Source organism: Amblyomma maculatum, chromosome 1 (assembly GCF_055883805.1).
Source record: "Amblyomma maculatum isolate TAMU_Amacu chromosome 1, ASM5588380v1, whole genome shotgun sequence".
NCBI classification, from domain to species: Eukaryota; Metazoa; Arthropoda; class Arachnida; order Ixodida; family Ixodidae; genus Amblyomma; species Amblyomma maculatum.
The window spans coordinates 318768658-318788922 of record NC_139344.1 but is presented as its reverse complement, the minus strand read 5'-3'; the positions used below and the strand labels follow the sequence as shown (position 1 = coordinate 318788922).

Sequence of the window (20265 nt, the reverse complement as noted above, 5' to 3'; positions counted from 1 at the left end):
CCATACAAGAAGCATTCAAAAATCAAATTACATAGGTATGCTATTACTACGCAGTGCGATTGATATTTAAAAGACGTCAAAGGCGGCGTTCTTACTGCCATCGTAGCCGTTCAGTTAGAGAAGACCTATAACAATGGCCACAAATTATTAGTGGACAGTACGAGCCTGGATTAATGTCTTGGGCAATCAGATGCGACTCAGTGTAAATACTTGTGTTTCACACATGAAAATACGCAAGCAAAAAAACATCACCTGAATGCAGATGAAGGGTTACCTGAACGTGCTCTAAAGCTTAATCCAGGACATGAGCACAGCTCAGTGCACTGTTCATCGCTACCGTTTGTCACTCATTTTCTTCAGACGCATCCCTTCCCCAGCCTATACAGCTCTTCGGCCATTACACGATTCCAGCCGCAGCGAAAAGCCGGTCTATTATGAATGAATGAATGAATGAATGAATGAATGAATGAATGAATGAATGAATGAATGAATGAATGAATGAACGTTGCGCCTCAGTTTATCTGGCGCAACGTGTATCAGAGCCCGTGTATCAGATTATCTGATACACGGGCTCTTCACAGAAGTCTTCCGATTGCCCTTATTGTTTGTGCGGAGCCGCTGCTGTACCGGAAAAAAAAAAAAAAACTCTACTAAGTTTTTGATTAAAGAGCTGAAGTGTCGTAGCCCACTTCAGATGAGAATTCAGATGAGGCCTGCTGATTTGCATGAGCCAAATTGCAGTAACTGTTGTTTTCCAAAGTTAGTGAATTGGTAAATACTAATTAGCTAGCATTTTAGATAATGGCTTCAGAAAGGAAATGTCAAGGAGCTGTGGGTCGTCATGAGAAACAGGCTGTTGAAGTGTCTGCAGCAAGGGGTCATTTACTCTGCTTCATATGCAGGGGTCGCCACAAGTGGTGACACCATTGCAGGCCAACTTGAACTTGTCCTTGCTCCATCGTATAGCTAATTTTCTCGTCCCCTGGGGCTATATACCGGTGCATTTAGGTTCTAAGTTAAATTTACATGCAGTTGAAGCGGTCGCCACGAACAAAGTACATATCAGCTGTAGATTGGCTCATTCCACTGTCATCCGCATTATGTGAACGTCGCTTCCCCCAATGCACGCAGTGGCCGAAAGCGAAAGGACACCGCCGCCCCCCTTCGTCTCCACGTCGCTGCCTCATAAAGGCAGTGGCCATGATATATGGGGCTCTAGATGGCTGTCAGGGCATCGGTTTCATGCAAAGCCCGTCATTACCATACGACTGCTTTGCCACGTGCTGGCAGTCGACTCAGTAGGAAGGAACAACGCGATAGATACTGTAACAAATGAGTATTCTTTAGAAAAGCCGTGACGTTTGGCCACGAATTCGCATGGAGGAAAAATTCCTTAACTGAAAATATATTTCTAACACACGTACAACCTTATTTTGCTTACCAAGAATTTTATTTACTTAGCTTTTATGGCACTCGTATTCATTGGTGGTTTTATACTAATAACTTCATTTTGCTCTGACGCAGATAGGATGTTCAGCCCAGTGGCTCTGCACTATATATATTGTGAAAGAAGGCCAGGTCCAGACGGCAAGGTCGTGAAGGCATGGCAAGGTATGCCGTGTCAGCGTTTAATCTGATGGAGAAAACCCAAGCGCGCGCCGGAGCCGGCGCCGCGGGACGATGATAATGGTATGTACAAGAGGAAGAAGAAGATCATGGTATGTACAAATGAAAGAAGATCCGTGGAGGGCTCACACAATCTGCCCGGGGGGTCGGAAGCGGCCAGCCTGGCCGCTCCTAACCAACCGATGTACCGCGGCGCACGAACGGCTTCAAGCGAGATACATGAACAATTTCAGTTCCACGGTGGCGTCGGTCAGCTGGGGGATCAACAGGTGTGACTTGGTAGTTTACCGGGGAAGTTTGGTTGATTACCTTGTAGGGACCAAGATAGCGGTGCTGAAATTTATCACTAAGGCCAGGGGTGCGCAGTGGTGTATACAGCAGTACTTCGTCACCAGGACGAAAAGAGACCACGCGATGTTTCGAATCGTAGCGACTCTTGCGGTCCTGCTGGCACGCTTCTGTGTTGAGACGGGCAAGATGACGGCATCTGGCCACACTAGATAAAAAAGGGGTAGGTACTGATGTGGAGTAGTCGGGCGTAGAGAAGAAGGAAGTGTCGAGGATTGTAGTGGGAGGACGGCCGAAGACGAGGAAAAATGGGGAGTAACCGGTAGTCCGTTGTACTGCAGTATTATAGGCGAATGTGACGAATGGTAGAACAGTATCCCAATTTTGATGATCCGGTGTGATGTACATGGATAGCATATCCGATAGGGTGCGGTGAAATCGCTCAGTCAGACCGTTAGTCTGGGGATGGTAGCTTGAGGTTGTCTTATGGAGGGTGGATGACGCACGAAGAACTTCGGATACGACTGTCGATAAGAAGGCCGTCCCGCGGTCACTTAGAAGCACCCGAGGAGCGCCATGACGCAATACAATTGACCGCAAAAAGAAATTAGCTACCTCTTCAGCGGAACCAGTCGGTACAGGGGCGGTCTCAGCATAGCGTGTAAGGTGGTCGACAGCTGTTATAATCCAATGGTTACCCCCATTGGAGAGAGGTAGGGGACCATATAAGTCGATGCCGACTGCGTCGAATGGTGTGGCGGGACAGGGAAGGGGTTGTAGGAGACCAGCGGGGGAAGAAGTCGGCCGCTTGCGACGTTGGCACAGGTGGCAGGAAGCAACGTATTTAGCTACGGTGGTAGACAGGCCAGGCCAGAAGAATCGTCTTTTCACGCGGTCGTATGTTTTGTTAAAACCAAGGTGACCTGCGGTAGCGTCATCGTGGAAAGCTGCTAGTATACGTGGGCGAAGCACACGCGGTACGACTGGGAGCCAGCGAGTTCCATCAGGATAATACACGTAGTGGCGTAGTATGCCATCTTCAAGCTTGAAATTGTGAAGCTGTCGACGAAGCCTAGCGTTGGGTGGGCTCGAAGCGCCGATAAGGCGGTCGATGATGGGCCGACAGTAGGCATCAGCTAATTGCTGTGAGCGGAGAGCGTGCTTGTTCTCAGAGTCGTCAAAAGAAACTGCAGTGATATGCGTCGGTGGAAGCGATGATCGGCTGTGGTCAGAGGTGGAAATGCATTGTGAAGAAAAACAGCAGGCTGATTCTGAAACCGGGCAGCGAGAAAGAGCGTCGGCGTCCTGGTGTTGGCGGCCCGATTTATAAACGACGTCGAAATGGTATTCTTGCAGGCGTAGAATCCAACGGCCAAGCCTGCCTGTCAAATTTTTCAGTGAAGATAACCAGCAAAGAGCATGGTGATTGGTCACAACTGTGAAATGCCGACCATACAGGTAAAGGCGAAACTTTTGAACAGCCCAGACGACGGCGAGACATTCCTGCTCGGTAATGGTGTACTTTTTCTCAGCTGGAGTCATGGTCCGACTGGCGAAGGCAATCACTTTCTCACGTGAAGTTGCATCGCGCTGCAGAAGTACAGCGCCAAGACCGTGACCACTGGCATCAGTGTGCAGGATGGTAGGAGCGCTGTCGCTGAAGTGGCCAAGAACTGGATCTGATGTGAGGGCGTGCTTTAGGTCGTTAAAAGCAGTGTTGCACTGTTCAGTCCACACGAAAGGGCTGCGCGCTTTAAGTAGTTCATGAAGTGACGCAGCAATAGTTGCAAAATGTCTTATAAATCGCCGGAAATAGGACGCCAGGCCGAGGAAACTGCGTAAATCTGTAGTCCGTTGCGGACGAGGAAAGTTCAAGACCGCGGTTATTTTTTCAGGGTCTGGGCGAATGCCGTCATGGCTAACCAGATGTCCTAATATTTTAATTTCCTTCTCTGCAAAGTGGCACTTCTTGGTGTTGAGCTGAAGGCCCGCTGAAGCAAGACACGTGAGGACTTCATTCAGGCGCGTGAGATGGTCGGTAAATGTTGACGAAAAGATAACAATGTCATCCAAGTAACATAAACAGGTTCTCCATTTGAGGCCACGGAGTACAGTATCGATCATTCTTTCAAATGTTGCGGGTGCGTTACAAAGGCCGAAGGGCATAACATTAAACTCGTAAAGTCCGTCAGGAGTTGCGAAAGCGGTTTTTTCTTTGTCGTCCTCATGCATAGGTATTTGCCAATAACCTGAACGGAGGTCCAAGGTCGAGAAATATTCGGCACCTTGGAGAGAGTCAAGGGCGTCATCAATACGCGGCATCGGGTAGACGTCTTTGCGGGTAATTTTGTTGAGTGCGCGATAATCAACACAAAATCGTACCGATCCGTCCTTTTTTTTTTGTAACTAATACTACTGGGGAGGACCATGGGCTTGTTGATGGACGAATAATATCGCGACGGAGCATGTCATTGACATTTTCTTCAATTACTTTTCGTTCCGAGACAGAAACCCGATAAGGTCGTCGGCGTACAATTGAGTTACCTTCGGTAAGGATGCGGTGATGTGCAACACTAGTCCGTCTCAGTGGTGGGGAAGTGGCATCAAAAAGGGCTTGGTGGGCTTGAAGCCATTGCAGCAATTCTTGACGTTGGTTTGGCATGAGGTTCGGATTGATTGTCTTCGACAGCATGGAAAGAGAGACTTGCGATGAATCGCGTTGCGGAGGTAGCGGGGCAGTGAGCACCATCATGGATATAGGGTGAGCATCCACTATGCAAGGCAGGGAAGTTCCTTTAGTCAGCACGAGGGATTCACGGGAAGTGTTCGTGGCAGCTACTATTGCTGAGCTGCTGCGGAATCGTACAAGGCTTGATGGGAAGGCGATTCCACGTGCAAGATGACGATGATATGGTGCGATGAGTACATCCCCGTCACTGATGTGTTCGGAAGAAACGGTAATAAGTGTTTCGCACTGTGGAGGCAATACAGTGTCAACTGCGGCAATGAGGGAATGACGTCCTTCAGACATGTCAGATGAAAAATCACTGTCTGTCATATGGATGACACGGTTGCCACAAGAAATTAACGCTGAAGTGGTTGACAAAAAATCCCATCCAAAAATCATCAAATGCGCACACGGTGAAAGCACAGCAAACTGCACATGGTGGCGGACGCCGTCTATAACAACTCGAACTGTACACTTTGCTGAAGGGTGCAGAGGGACGCCATTTGCTCCACGAAGTTCAGGTCCATCCTATGGTATCGTTACTTTCCGCAAACGGTGGCACAAATCAGCATGAATAACAGAAAGTGCAGCTCCTGTGTCAATCAAAGCTTCGACCGGTAATCCTTCAGCTAAAACGGAAATCATATTATACGGGCGACGAGGAGGACTTTTTGTAAGTTCGCAAAGTGCAGTTTCTCCTCCGGAAACTGCATCGCTTAGTTTTCCGAATTACGGACAGGAACAGTTGTTGCTGGTCGAAGGGGCGAAATAGAGCGGCGGTATGGGGAAGGGGACCGGCGTCGGGATACATGAGCCCCACTTGGTCCAGACGAGGATACCGGCGGTGGAGAGAATCGACGAGGTTGACTGGGAATTTGTCGTCGCTGATAATATGCAGGTGTGTCACTTTCGAAGGCGTCATAACCACGTCGCTCGTTCTGAATGCGACGGCGACAAAAGCGAGATATATGTCCTCGAATTCCACAATAATAGCACACTGGGCGAGAGGGGCGCCAAGGTGCGTAATAGGGTGGCGTCGGTTGAGCCGTCGTCATGGCGTTGATGTGGTTGTAGGGTGGTGCTTGGGGTGGGGGAACAAAAGGAGGAGGGGATGCAGCGACGTGAGCATAAGTCGGTGCTGGGTGAGGTGCAGGAGGATCAGGTGTGACAGGGTGGTTGATAGTGGCCAACTCTTCTTTAATGATGTGGCGGAGGCCGGCGTCGTTAGGAGGAGACGAATGATCGCACCCGTGTCGGCAGAAAGGGCTGAGAGCTTGGAGCTCCTCGCGGATTATCGCTCGAATCATGGCTCGTAGATCAGAATCGAGGTCAGAAGAGGTCGGGGCAGTAGTGAAGCTGGGCTGCAATCGGGAGGACTGTAGCTGGTCGAGGCGTTGGTAGGTCGTTATAATGGAATCAACACTTGATGGATTTTGGGCAACTAGGGTGTTATATGCCATTGAATTGATTCCCTTCAAGACATGGTGTACACGTTCAGATTCCGGCATGGTGGGACTGATACGCCGACAGAGTGACAGCACGGCCTCTATGTATGACGCATAGGACTCATCGGGACCTTGACGGCGGGTAGCGAGCTTGTTCCTTGCGATCTCCGTCCGAACAGCCGGGTCAGCGAAGTACTGTCGGAACTGCTGCTTGAAGGTGGGCCAATTTGTGGTGTGGGGCTCGCGGTTAATAAACCAATTTCTGGCGACCTCAATAAGGTAGAAAGATACGTTCAGAAATTTCAAAGCATCATCCCACCGGTTGTAGGCACTGCAGCGTTCATAAGTGTCAAGCCAGTCATCGACGTCTTCGTCGCGACGACCAGCGAACAGCGGCGGGTCGCGTTGTCGTGTGGGCACCATCGGAGGCGCGGTGTAGCCAAGGTAGAGGGTCCGGCCGGGTCGGGACTGCTCTCGGTTGACATGACGATGGTAGTGGTCAAACGGCGACCGGAACGTAGCTTCAGCGAGAGGCAGGGCACAAGGCAGCAAGGGGATCTAATTTCACCTCCACCACTTGTGAAAGAAGGCCAGGTCCAGACGGCAAGGTCGTGAAGGCAAGGCAAGGTATGCCGTGTCAGCGTTTAATCTGATGGAGAAAACCCAAGCGCGCGCCGGAGCCGGCGCCGCGGGACGATGATGATGGTATGTACAAGAGGAAGAAGAAGATCATGGTATGTACAAATGAAAGAAGATCCGTGGAGGGCTCACAATATATATATATATATATATATATATATATATATATATATATATATATATATATATATATATATATATATATATATATATATATAGGATTTGGTCAGTTAGGCATTCCGGATTTTTGTTTGTTTCTTTAATTAGGTGCCCCTTCGCATTCTTTCTTCACAGCGCAATTTTAATTGTTTTTTTTTTTTTCACAGAAGGGGACGTTGGTTTAGAGATGGGATATCATGTCCAGTGGAAGAACCACATTTTCCCCCCTTTTTTTTATTTTGGGAAATAGACGCGTGCTGTTTGTGTGTTTAAAACCCACGTACAGAGGTGTGTCTTTATTCGAATATTCTCGTACCCGATTACTCGAACAGGTCAAATGGTGTATTTTAAAAATTATTCGAACTAAATGTTAGACTGCGTTAGGAACTTTTACAATATTATTCGAATGACTAGCACCAGCTTCGAATAAAGTTGGCTGTAGAATTTTCCTTTAACGACTGCTCGAAAAATAGGGCCCACACCGACGCTGCGCGCCATCTGCGGAGATCAGTTTGCTCGGGATGACGGGTTCGACGCCAATAAGTTGTTCATTCGCGCAGCAGTGTTCAAAGACGACGCGGCAAGGCCTAGGCATGTTGTCCTGATGCCCGATCTCGGAGACCACGGCTCATGCATGCTATCATGCGTCTCAGTTCATGAGCTATGAAAGTCATGAATTAGAAAAAGTCGTTATACTATGCTTATAAGTTGGCTCGTTTCGAAATAATTACCGCGCTGAATTCATGTGGCGATGCCTGTGTGAAGGTTGGTTTTGCGTCTTCTAACAGCTTCAACTCTATAAATTAGCGCCGTACCGCAGGCGGCGCTTCAGTGGTTCACACTACGGCTCGATTGTTACAACTATTCTGAAAAGTAGCGAATATTATTCCAAATACTGTATTTGCATTCGCTCCGGTGATACCACAATTCGATTCGTGTTTGATCCTGTAGGGTAACTACACTGTTCATGTTCGAGTCGGTAGCCAAGTTACAGTATTCGTATACTATATCTCATTCTGTTTGGAAAAAACACCATTCCAACACTTTTAATACTATCGCATAATTTACCTCGTTATTTTTATTTTATTATTTTTTTTGTAAGAAAAGTTTAGGCGATAAAATAACAGCGTACTCATTCAGGCTGTCCCAGCAAGAAATTGGTTGGCAGAAAGAGGACGCTAGATAAACTTAAGAAATCTTGTCATTTAATACCCGACCCAGCACTCGTTTCGCTGAGGTTATCCTGCACCACTCAACTTACGAAATTCGTCTACGACATAGCACACTGATTTTTCTATAATACGCGGACAGATTGTTTTCATAAATTTCCGAAAGACTTTTGATGTGCACCCGCATAACTTATTAGTGCACAACGTCTTATTTCTACGTCTTCCTGATTCACTTTGCTGTTTGTTAAGAAATTATCTGCAAGAACGAAAGTAAAAAGTTGTTCTAAACGGTGTGCCATCACGAGCTGTTCATGCTTTATGAGGTGCGATACAATTTGCGCATTCGTGTTTGAAGGGAAGAACTGCATGGTTTTTGCAACCTGCTCGCAATAATAATAATAATAACAATACTTTTATTTATTTATAAGATACTGCAGCCGAAAAGCCCAGGCAGGAGAGGCATACAAGACAGAGTACGATGAAATACAAGCACAAGATACAATTGGTTCACAGGAAGGGAAAGGCGCAATATCTGTCACACTTGCTTCTGTGGACACCTGAACCGCGCCTTAAGGTAAGGGAAGAAGGTGGGAATGGAAGGAGAGAGAGAGGGGAGACGTAGTGGATGGCTTCGGAGTAATTTCGACCACCTGGGGATCTTTAGCGTGCGCTGACATCGCACAGCACACGGACGCCACTTCGTTTCGCCTCTATCGAAACGCAGCCGCCGTAGTCGAGATCGAGCCCGGGTACTCCGGCACAGTAGTCGGGCGTCTTACCACTGCACCACCACAGCGGGACGCTCACAACAAGCGAAGGGGCTTTCGACGAAGCATTTCTGTTCATTCGTCTCAGCTGATAGCGTTGGGTGCAACTTAATTTATAATTAATGTATCAGCGAAAAGCGCTACAACTTAAACGCGGGCAATGTATCTATGCCACCAACATTACGCAGGTTAAAAAAAAAATCAAAGTAGTGGTTTCCCTCAGAGGACACTGTCTGGTACTACGAGAAGCCGCCGTTAGTAGCTATCACACTTGCCAAATGGCATGCACACGAATGCACAGCCAATCACCGAGAGAGACAAGATAAAAACCAGATTGCAACACTTGTTTTTTCTTAAAGACGCGATAGAAGGCGACGTACCCCGTGAATGTGTGCCGCCAGTGAAGTAGGTTGGCCACGCATAGAGCAAGAGGGCCGTATGGCTGCCGGTGAGCACGAGCAGCCAAAGGCGACCACTATTCCCGAAGTTCATAAAACGCCTCACATGAAACAACGCTGAGGCAGTCGTTCAAGCGAATATAGGACGCGCATGCGTCTAGTCTCCCCCAGTGTAGCCTCGAACCTATCATGTCGCTGCCTAGTGGCGACAAAGCGGTTTTAAACGGTGTTCCGGCATGCCTCAAAATTTTGTTCATGACTGTATTTGTTAGATTGGCAGTTCCGAATAGTGACTGATCATCAGCAGCTGACGCAGTTGTTCGATACCAGGAGACACGCCAGTCAAGTAGCGATAGTAGGAGTGATTGATGGACAAAAAAATCTTGGCCTCTTATCAGTATGTCATCAAGTACAAGTGGGGTCAACAAGCAGGGCATGCAGACGGGTTATCAAGTCTTCCGTTGGCAACAACTGCAAGGGACGAACAAGAAATTATTATTTTTTCTTCGCTAGCGGAGGTTTCCTTTATAGCCGATGAAGGGGCTGAAGAATAAATCAGGGATGAGGTTTTGAGAGCAGTAGTCGACATGATGTGGCAAGATTGGAAACAAAAAAAAAAAAAAAAAAAAGAACAGGACAGAAACAGAAGAGTTATACCACCTGCATTTTAATCGTCGACACGTATTGTCGATGGAGCGGGGATGTTTGTTGCGGAAAAATAGGGTTGTTATACCGACAGCCCTCAGGCCCAGTCTCTGTCTGCAATGCATTACAGCTACCCAAGAATGACAAAAAGAAAAATGCGGCCTGGAAGTTGTATTTGGCGACCTAATCTTGATACAGATCTAAAAAACATGCCACGAACGTTGGTCTGCCAATACGTGCGGAATTCTGTGCGCAATCGGTACCGATTCAACCATGGGCAATTGCTGAAAATCGTTGGGAAATGGTCCGTTTGGATTTTGTGGAAGTAGGGGGAAATCACTGCTGGTAGACGTTAGCACAAAATGGTACGAGATAAAAGTAATGCATAGCACATCAGCCGTGGCCGAGGTGGAGACGGTATGGAGCAGTTTTGCGGCAAATGGCTTATGCGCAGTGTTGTGGTGACAGGAAATGTCCTACAAGGAATGCAGTGAATTTCAACGCTTCATTGTTCATATGGTGTAAAGTCAATTTTCACGCCATCCCCAACGGTGCAGACAACAAGGAGGACATCTTGAAACAACAGCTCGAAGATGAGAGAGACGGCCAAAAGCGTGGTCGTTACAGCACCACGTTGACAATTATATATGTTTGCTTACAGGAAAACACCTCATTCATTCGCAGAATCGGCGCCCTGGGAATTGTTTCACGGCCAAAAAGTTCAAACTAGACTCTCCATGCTGAAATTATGCAGGATAATGTGGAAAATCAGATATGAAAAAAAAAATAATATTAAGCTCACGGCAGACGTGAGAAGGGGAAATGGCCTCGAGTTTACGTCGGGCGAAGAGTGTATTTCCGCACCCTTCTCAAGGAAAAGGTGAACTGGTGGCTAGGGAAAATTGCGAAGGTATTAAAAATGACTTTCCTGGTACGCGTAGGCGTGGTTCTTAGGTTATGTCATGCAAATAACATAAGATGTAAAGTGGAATATTCAAGAGTTCCCTGGTCCGAGATACCGCTGCCTGAGAATGCAGATCCCCAATGTGAGATGGCACCCGAAATGTCATCAAGTGAGGGCACATAGACACAGGCACGTCTGTTCAGCCGTCGGTGAAATCATGAGAGGGGAGAGTAGGATCCGGACAGTAGGATCCACTAGGATCCGTCAAGTGCCCGAGAGGTATTGGTACCAATGATCGCTTGGTAACGATCGAAGATAAAGGGACGAAAAGCGTTGCACATTGTGACCTTTACATTCAGTTGTTTTTTGTCTTTTTTTTTTTTTTAAATTGCGTTCTTTTATTTTGGGCGTTAAGCTAATTTTCATTTAGCTTAAATTCGTTTAAGCCCAGCAAAGCTTTGCTGGTCCGGGCTCCCTCTCTCTTTCTTTGACTTTTTATTTTTATTTTATGTCAGGGCAAATAAAAGGGTAAAATGAAGCCATGGGCGTCTGCACTGAACGCTACAGCAGTATATAAATAGATGCTCAGGCAGGGCGGCGTTGTCTTCATGTTCTGTGCGTGTGCCGACAAACCGTCGTCAATAAACCCGTTCCACCTGTTGTCTAGTCTCTAACAGTGACCGTCACCGAAACTCAGTGTGTTCTGTAGGGCCCTCGTTCGCGTAGACCGAACATGACAGCAGTGGGAATATCTGTGAACCGTCGCGAAAGACGGCACACTGCACCTTTTATAGTGACATTTGCGCATGAATTTGAGCAGATGGTGGGTTTTATGGTCACAAATGTCGTCGCTGTCCTAGTACGCGCAGCGAAATCTCCTTGACCGATTAGCAGTTATGATGGTTTGGTTTGGTTCGGTTTATGGGGTTTAACTTCCCAAAGCGACTCAGCTTATGACAGACAGCGTAGTGGAGGACTCCAGAAATTCCGACCACCTGCGGTTCCGTAACGTGCACTGTCATCGCACAGCACACGTACGGGCGCCTTGCTTTACACCTTCATCGAAAAGCGGTACAAATCCTTGGGCACAGCAGCCTAGAGCCGTAACCACTGTCCCATCTTGGCGGGGTACAGCTCTGGTGAGGCGGTGACAGCATAGAAAATAAGGCGCTGTACTAGTAGACAAAGCTTGAAATAGCGAAGCCTCTCAGTTTTCTCCTGTTTCGTCGGTAAGGAAGCGGAGCGATGCTTCGTAACGAGAAATTGCACTGTTTATTTCAACGATCTCCCGCTCCTTGAATACTCTGTGACCGAATGCAGCTCAACAACCAGGAAGCCAAAAAAGAAGAAAGAAAAAGCTGCTAGCCCCTGAAGGATGCCAGCTTTTTTCGATTAAAATCGAATTTTGAAAATCAATTCGGTATTTATTGTTTCTTCTTTCTCGGTTTAATGCAACAACCACAATTCCTTCTGAAACTACCTACATGAGCTGCTCAACCATGCAAAATGATACGGGTCAGTTATTCTCATAACACAACTCCTGCTTTTTTTGCAAGTTTGGAGTGACTAGAACGGTTTTATTACCGATGGTGCCATAATAGCGCGAGTGCCTAGCAAGTTGTGGCAGTCAGCAGCTGCGCTTGATAAGAGGTCCGGCACGCTAGGAGTTGACTACGAGGACAGTGTGCTCTGGAAAAAAAAGAACAGAAAAAAAAAAAAAAAACGTGCTTCTGCTGAACTGGCGTCTTCACTAGTCGTATTTATTGAACTGACGACAAGGATGGGATTGGTCAGGACTGCCCTGCTAAGTGTGTCTGGGCAAGATAAGACGGCGCACATCGGACGCCGTCAACGTGAACTGCAGGTTGCTTAGGGGCCAGGTAAGAGTTTGGTTTTGTGGTCTTGTGTGGTTTAACGTCCCAGAGTGACTCAGGCTATGAGGGACGCCGTAGTGGAGGACTCCGAAGATTTCGACCACCTGGGGTTCTTTAACGTGCACTAACATCGCACAGCACATGGGCACCTTTCTTTTCGCCTCCATCGGAAAGCGGCCGCCGAGGCCGGGATTCGATCCCGCGTCCTTGGGCACAGTAGTCGAGCGCCGTAACCACTGCACCACACCGGCGGGGCGCCAGGTAAGAGTAGCGGACGCGATAAGTGACTATATTACGTTGTTTACACCCAATACACATGTCGCCTGTTGGTAGAACAGACGAATCCTATCCCAGGGCCCTGAACTTCGATTCTTACTTGCAATGTCTCGAGTACAACCCCAAGGATGCTACTGCAGAAAAGAAGCTGTCGTTTTCTTAACTAGGCACTGACGTGCATTAAATCTTTGAGCTTGGTAGTTGACGCGCTTACTATAGAATAGACGTCCGAAGTGGGAGATATCAAGAATAACTAGTGAGCGAATGCCAATTATAGCTGTAATTTGCAAGTTTTTCTGTCGATAACGTGAGAATGAGGGTGCCTACATATTGTGATCGATTTAGGCGCCTACCTCACAAAAGAAATTTTGGACACTTTCTGCGAGGAGAGCCTTGTTCATTACAAAGAAGTTAACATTTCAAGGCACCTGCAAGATTGCGCTTGATAGGAAATTGGCAACACATCATGCCGCGGTGTTTCAACAAAGAAGTCGTAATGAAAGAGTAAACGCCGTGAAAACTGAAAAGAGCGACGAAATTCAGGCCCGTATACTCTTCGCGTCGTGGAAAGTGGTAGAAAAAACATAGTCTGACCTTGAAAAAAAGAAGGGGGGAGGAGGGGGGGGGGGGGGTTGTAATCTGGCAAATAAGTCTAAGTGGTTAAGCAGGGCAACTAGTATAGTGGTCCTAATTAGTGGTCCTAATTACATAATTACGCCATGCCTAACCCATATATACAGCACCGCACTTATTACAGCTCATTTCCCTGACATGCAGCTAGCCAGGGTAGCCGTGATATAAAAAAAAAGGCGATGCGAACAAGTTGTGAAACTATAGGCCAGTGCCTGTACTTCCGTATTTTTTTTTTTTTCTAAGGGTTTAGAACTACTGATTCGCATCCGCTTCCAACATTTTCTGCAGAAACATTCCGTAATAACCGACTGTCAGTATGGCGTTACACAAAATAGGTCTACGGAGCATGCGATACTTGTCCAAAAGGAACACATTTAAGAAACGTTTGAGTCACAGCTTCTAACTCTTGGTGTTTTTGTTAAATTCAGTAAAGCCTTCGATTGCCTAAATCACTATATTCTTTTTTCAAAACTTGAGAACTACGGCATACGCGGGCATGCTCTCAGCCTGATCAAATCTTATCTGAATTCACGATCTCAGTATGTGGTGATTAATAATTCCTGTATATATATATATACATATATATATATATATATATATATATATATATATATATATATATATATATATATATATATATATATATATATATATATATATATATGACATCCCTAATATCAGTAACCATGCAAAATACATTATATATGCAGATGACACCAGCCTATTATTTTCTTCCAATGACGCACAAAGCTTAGCAGACACCGCAAACCGCATGCTATAATCGCTTGCCACATGGTCATCAGCCAACTCATTAAAGATAAACAAAGAAAAAACTACGCAGTACTCTTCCTTCCTGAATTAAAACAAGTTCTTTACTGCCTCTCGTTATACCTCAATGGCAGTGTAATCGAGTACGTGGACACCTTCAAATCATTGGGTGTAACGTTTAGCAGTACGATGACATGGGATTCCCACGTTAATAATATTGTGTCAACGCTTTCTAGAATTCTCATAATTACTTCACGTAACAGGATTCTACCTATAAAAACTAAAATTGCTTTATACTATGCATCTTTTTTATTCCCACCTTAGCTATTTCCTCCTTGTCTGGGGCAATACAGTGGTATCTAATGTCATAAAACTGCAAACATTTCCGCCGGGGTGGTGCAGTGGTAACACGCCCGACAACTGTCCGGAGTTCCCGGGTTCACGGCGGCTGCGTTTCGATGGAGGCTAAACGAAGTGGCGTCCGTGTGCTGTGCGATGTCAGTGCACGTTAAAGATCCCCAGGTGGTCGAAATTACTCCGTAGCCCTCTACGGCTCCCCTTTCTCTCCTTCCACTTTCACTTCCCTTACGTCGCGGTTCAGGTGTCCACACAGCAAGTGTGGCAGATACTGCGCCTTTCCCTTCCTGTGAACTAATTGAAAATTAATTAAATTAAAAGATAAGGCTTCGCGCAATTGTCAACGGGACGTATGATTCGTCTACTAGACACATTTACCTACATTATAATATTGTGCCTTTCAACAAATTATTTGACTACAGATTTGCATGTCTTTATAAATCAACGATAAAAAGGGGTGATTCATTTATTTCTCTAATTGTTCCTATTACATGACGCCACTCATCATACGACATCAGATTGCAGAGTACGTTTGCATTACCAAAGTGCAGAACTAACTATGGGCTTTGTATGTTGAGATTTATTGTGCCAAAGTTATTAAATACCTCTCTCAGTGACCAAGGGAATATTATGTCATTTTCTGCCATTTGGAAAAGCTTTATTCAGCAATCTATGCTACAGTGATGTCAAGTACTTGAACGTACTGTGCCACTCTGTGTTATAGCCTCACGGTCTTCTGCGTCTAATATTGCTGCCAGTTATGAGACATGTTTCTGTCAACCTTGTTCTGTAGATGCCCTTGTATTCATTTTTTTTTTTATCAGTGGTTGTTTTTGTCTTGTGCCTACTGCTGACATGTAAGGGTGGTGATGCCCATGAAGCGGTGTATAATTCACTGCTTTTTTCTCACCATCCCCAGTTTGCATGTACAAACTGAAATAAAGATTGATTGAAGGTGACAAATTCATGGCGAATTCCACTTGGTGATTCAGAGCGCTCTACACGCAAGAAATGTTCGTTGAAAAATACCGACATTTTCTGTTCTCTTAGGTTTTCCGTTTTCAACTCTTCTGTGATTTTATAGGCGTTTTTCTGTTTACAACTAGCAGAAAATTGATGTAAACTGACTGAAATTAAATTTATGCAATGTTTTTTTTTTTTTTTTTTTTTTTTCTGTTCGCAGCTAACGGAATATGCATACGATGTTTATCTGCCTGTGTAAAAAAAAAAAAAAAATGATGGAAAAATTACGCAAGGCTCCACTTGCTCTCATTAAATAGCATTTTAAGTGGAAAGCCTCACTAGCGACACTACCTGCCTGTCGGCATCGGTAGCCCTCGATGGTCCTTATAAAGCATCAATACTTATAAACACAGGAGGTAGTATTTCGTCACCTCCAAGTGTGCTTATTGTGTGACCCATATGGACCTTGCATGAACGACACCACGCTATCGTTTTTTTCTTTTTTTTTTTTTTGTGTGTGTGTGTGTGTGTCACTTTACCACATGGCCACGGAAACGTATGCTCACGTGATTCGTACATTTGGTGAGGAAGTCATGTCTGGTGCAATTTGTTTTCGGTGGTTCAAGGTTTTTAAAATCAGCAGGGAATACCCATTATTAAAGTGAGGGTGGTGGGGGCGCCTTTTGCAAATGTTTGTGAGGAAACCGTCAAAACAGCGGATACAGCGATTACGATTGATGGACGCCTCGCTATCAAACATGCCCCATGCCAGGCGATTTCAGTAGAATGCATCGAGAGAATTTTGGACAAACGTCTTCGCATGTCAAGAATCTGCGCGTAACGGATTCCTCGCCTTCGTATGCCAGACTAGAAACGAAACCGTGTAGACATTCATCTCAATGAAAGCGATGGGTAGGAGAGGAAAGTGAAGACGTCAGAACTTAGAAGACCATTATTACTGCAGACGAGACCTGGGCGTACTGATGTGGTCCAGAGATAAGTGCCGAAGCACTCAGTGGATTGACAAGGGGAGCATCGACTATTGAAGAACAAGGCGGAAACGTTGAAAACAATGGTTCTCACATTTTTCGTGCACAAAGGCGGATTGTAATCAGCTGTGCAGTTCCAAGATCGTGTCAGTCGAGTAGTGCAGAAGTGTTTCGGAAACGCTGATGAAGAGACACATCTCAGGAAAAGGGCCCAATTTTGTGTGAAATACCACGGCAACGCAACGGCTCACGTTGCGAATACTCTGGTGAAATTTCTCACTCGGAAAAAAATTGCTACACAGTCCCTCACCTCTCTTGCAGCCCTGACCTGGCCCCCGGCGACCCGTTCTAGTCCCTCAAAGAAAAAAAAAATCTTAAGGGACGCCTTTTTGACGACCCTTTAAAATTGATCGAAGTCCTGATAAGTAATTTCTAGAAATAAATGTTTTAGAGAATCAGTCTCAGCCTTTACTGAACAACCCTTGTAGCATACTTCCTTGTGGGATCGCAGGTGCTAAAACTTTGTTCCAGTCTTTAGTGGGTATTGACGATAATTAAAAATGTAGGGTGCTACAAGGACATAGATTATTGGAAAGAAATGCTCGAACTGGTGTCAGAGCGACTAATTATTGTAAATTGGTTCATAGGAAAGGAAAGGTGCAGTATCTGCCAGACTTCTCCATGGACTGATTTATTTATAGGAAAGGAAAGGCGCGGTAACTGTCTCACTTGATTTCTGTGGACACCGCAACCGCGCCGTAAGGGAAGGGATGAAGATGGGAGTGAAAGCGGAAAGAGAGAAAGAGGAGCCGTAGTGGAGGGCTACGGAGTAATTTCGATCACCTGGGGATCTTTAACGTGCGCTGACATCGCACAGCACACGACGCCTCTTCGTTTCGCCTCCATCGAAACGCAGCCGCCGAGGTCGGGTTCGAACCCGGGTACTCCGGCACAGTGGTCGGGCGTCTTACCACTGCACCACCCGGCGGGGCTCTCCATGGACACTTTAACCGCGCCGTAAAGAAAGGGAGGAAGGTGGGAGGGAAAGTGAAAAACGAAAAAGAGGTGCCGTAGGGAAGGACTACGGAACATTTTAGTCTTCTTGGAGATCTTTAATATGCCCTGATGTCGCACAGCACACGGATGCCATTGCCTTTCGCTTCCCTCGAGACGTGGCCACCGCGGTAGGGTTCGAATCCGGGTACTCCGGTTCAGTGCCGAAAACCTTAACCACTGACCCACTGCGGCGTGTGTTTAGAGCGACTGGACGGGGAAAAACAGTGTCAAGGCAGAAAAAAAGGCAATTATTTCGAAGCTCAGCTTCTGTTTGTTTTCAGGGTCACAACATAAGTGCAGAGGGGACTTACACATAGAATTTAAGAGAGCGTGTATATATATATATATATATATATATATATATATATATATATATATATATATATATATATATATATATATGTGTGTGTGTGTGTGTGTGTGTGTGTGTGTGTGTGTGTGTGTGTGTGTGTGTGTGTGTGTGTGTGTGTGTGTGTGTGTGTGTGTGTGTGTGTGTGTGTGTGTGTGTGTGTGTGTGTGTGTGTGTGTGTGTGTGTGTGTGTGTGTGTGTGTGTGTGTGTGTGTGTGTGTGTGTGTGTGTGTGTGTGTGTGTGTGTGTGTGTGTGTGTGTGTGTGTGTGTGTGTGTGTGTGTGTGTGTGTGTGTGTGTGTGTGTGTGTGTGTGTGTAAAAGAGAGCTCTAAAGTTGAGGACAACCCAGAGGGCTATGGAACGAAAAATGGTAGGGGTAACATTGAGACAGGAAGCGTGCAGAGTGGGTCAGAGAAATAACTCAAGTTGCCGACATTCTAGTGGAAATTAAGAAGAAGAAATTGACATGGGCAGGACATGTAGTGCGAAGAGAGGATAACCGATGGTCGCTTAGGGTAAGAAACTGGATTCCAAGGGAAGGAAAGCGTAGCAGGGGGCGGCAGAAAGTTAGGTGGGCGGATGAGATTAAGAAGTTCGCAGGGGTCAAGTGGATGCAGCTAGCACAGAACCGGGTTAAGCGGAGAAATATGGGAGCGGCCTTAGCTCTGGAGTGGGTATAGTCAGGCTGATGATGATGATATATATATATATATATATATATATATTTGCGTGTGTGTGTGTGTGTGTGTGTGTGTGTGTGTGTGTGTGTGTGTGTGTGTGTGTGTGTGTGTGTGTGTGTGTGTGTGTGTGTGTGTGTGTGTGTGTGTGTGTGTGTGTGTGTGTGTGTGTGTGTGTGTGTGTGTGTGTGTGTGTGTGTGTGTGTGTGTGAATGTCAATGCGGCAAGTTGTCCATATTCACACATAAAAATAACAGCCCGAAAACAGAGGATGACGAAGGAGGACGTGGACGGGATGACGAATACGTCCTTACTCATCGCCTCTCGCGCTGTGAAGGCTGGCTGTCCCTGGCCCTACGGGGCTGGGACGGTAGGTCAACGCCGCTTGCGGCGGGAGCCCGCCAGCCACCGAATTTTCATCTGTTGTAGGCCGTCACTGCACCAGCCACCGCTTCGATGGTGGACGACGACTTTTGTTGCGGCACGCGTCTTTTTCTCCCTCTTCTTTTTCATGTACCATGTACCATGTACCAACCAGCCAGTATTTGCCCTCTTCTTCTTTTTCTTTCTTCTTTATTTTCTCTTATGTCCGCATGAGGCAGCGTAGGGTTCGAACCCGACCTCGGCGACTGCGTTTCGATGGAGGCGAAACGAAGTGGCGTCCGTGTGCTGTGCGATGTCAGCGCACGTTAAAGATCCCCAGGTGGTCGAAATTACTCCGCAGCCCTCCACTACGGTTCCTCTTTCTCTCTTTCCACTTTCACTCCCACCTTCCTCCCTTCCCTTACGGTGCGGTGGAAGTGTCCATAGAGAACAAGTGAGACAGTTACCGCGCCTTTCCCTTCCTATAAATCAATCAGGCAGTGGAGGTGGCTCAGCTACAGAGCCAGTAGCAGGCCCGTGAATTTTCTTTTCCTTCTTCCTACATCCACAACAACAACTCTCGCGCTGCTCCGACCGCTCAGCCTCTCAGCATATGTAGTATCCGCTACATGCAATGTACTTTTATTTCATTTTAGAAAGCAGCTCCTTGGCGTCCGTTTCTGGGTTTCGCGTCATCGTCGTCTCCGTCAGCGTTGTCCATCGTAACTAGCTCTACTTGCACTCCCTTCCCTTACGGCGCGATTCAGGTGTCCACAGAAACAAGTGTGACAGATACTGCGTCTTTCCATTCTTGTGAACCAATTATGAAAGGCACGCTTCAGAGCTCAAGTGGACTTTCACTCCTACCTTCCTTCCTTCCCTTACGGCGCGATTCAGGGGTACACAGAAAGAAGTGTGACAGATACTGCGCCTTTCCATTCCTGTGAATCAATTATGAAAGGCACGCTTCAGAGCTCAACTGGAAGACGTGACCACACATGGTAGACACTGCAAAGGTAATTCATGAATAATGCGAGCGCCCACACTCAACTGCAGGGTAACATGTGCAGCAACCGAGAATTCCCACGCTCACAGAGAAAAAGATGATATTTTGATGTAGTTTGCGTATATACAGCGCGCGGCCAAAACTTTGTTCAGCAGTGTTGTTCAAAAAAACCGCGCTTGCATAAAA

General features: G+C 46.4%; 1 pseudogene; it reads left to right on the top strand.

The window, feature by feature from the left end:
* Nucleotides 1-14508: 14508 nt before the first annotated feature.
* LOC146207222 (uncharacterized) lies at nucleotides 14509-15360 on the top strand (annotated as a pseudogene).
* The last annotated feature ends 4905 nt before the right edge of the window (nucleotides 15361-20265 follow it).